Source organism: Frankliniella occidentalis, unplaced genomic scaffold, assembly GCF_000697945.3.
Source record: "Frankliniella occidentalis isolate FOCC.00 unplaced genomic scaffold, Focc_3.1 Scaffold179, whole genome shotgun sequence".
In the NCBI taxonomy this organism is placed as follows: Eukaryota; Metazoa; Arthropoda; class Insecta; order Thysanoptera; family Thripidae; genus Frankliniella; species Frankliniella occidentalis.
Window position 1 is genome coordinate 304,810 of NW_026267305.1, and position 1,207 is coordinate 306,016.

Genomic DNA, 1,207 nt, shown 5'->3' on the forward strand with positions numbered 1-1,207 from the left:
TGCAGCTTCACGCCGCAGCTGCACGGCCGCAGCTGCACGCCGCAGCTGGAGGCCGCAGCTGGAGGCCGCAGGAGGGCCCAGGCCCAGGGTCTGCGCATAGTGCGCATCCCATCCTCACGCCGCTGAGTAGTGGGCCGGACCCGGGGCCCGCAGGACTTGAGGCCCATGGCCACGACGGCAGTTGGCGCCAAGCGTCCGAGTGCAGGGCCAGGGGCGCCCGCAGCCTCGAGTCACCAGGACGACGGCGTCCACCTCGGCACGCACGGACTACATCTGGTCGTCAAGCTGGCTGTCGGCTGCGAGAGGTTGGCGTTGACTCGATCCTGCAGGTACGCGCGCCGCCCGGTGTCACCACGACGACGATCGCGGGCGAACGCGGTACTTGACGGTGTGCTCGAGAACGCCGCGGTAAGGCGTGCGGTCATTATTTCAGCACGGGTTGTATAATGCGACTGTGATGTGCTGGACTAAGACGTCGATTTCCCCTTGGATCGACCGCGCCGCTTCGCCCGAAAAACATCCAGAACAAAGACAATTTTAACACGCGTTCGAATGGTATGAGAAACTGTCGTTATATTCTTTTAGTTTTCCTCTCCCCGTTGAGTAACACCCTGAGAACGCGAAATGATAGTTTTACATAAACGACTCTGGGCGACATAACCTAACTTTATCGAGCGAAACTCAAGCAAAATGAATTGTTTTCTTACCTTAACAAAGAAGTTCAAACGTTTGGCGTTTCGTTGAGTTGCTTCCTCGTTAAGTTTACGACAAAGCTCTTGAACAGCGTTGCTCAATTCAGCCCCGCGATGATTTGCTTTCAAATCTTTCCACACTTTGTTGCACTTATCTTGGATGGCTTGTGCGGTGAGGTCACAATACCTCTTGTTGTGCGCGTCGTAGAGGATGTGGTAGGGACTCTTACTCTGGGTAGGGGCCATTGCACACGCGTGGCGATCACGAAAATACTTTACTCCCGCTGCCCGCTGACTGTTGCACGGACGGACATGACACTCAAGCGACGACAACAATGACTGAAGGAGGCGAGGTGGACGGGCACGTCACGGGCAGGCGGCCGACGGCAGGCGAGTCGAGCAGCGCTCCCAGCGGCCGCGAGCCGAACCAGCGATGCTTCGCGGCGCTGGGGAACGAACCGAGCCCGAATCGAGGGCGTTTTGCTAAGTGTCCACGTGGAATGGTGGAAACCCCC

General features: G+C 57.9%; 1 protein-coding gene across 2 annotated transcripts in view; it reads right to left on the reverse strand.

Annotated features, from left to right (window-relative positions):
• The window catches only part of LOC113210637 (cytochrome P450 6A1), a 23,905-nt gene that overhangs the window by 10,431 nt on the left and 12,267 nt on the right, over nt 1–1,207 (reverse strand). The window lies entirely within an intron of this gene.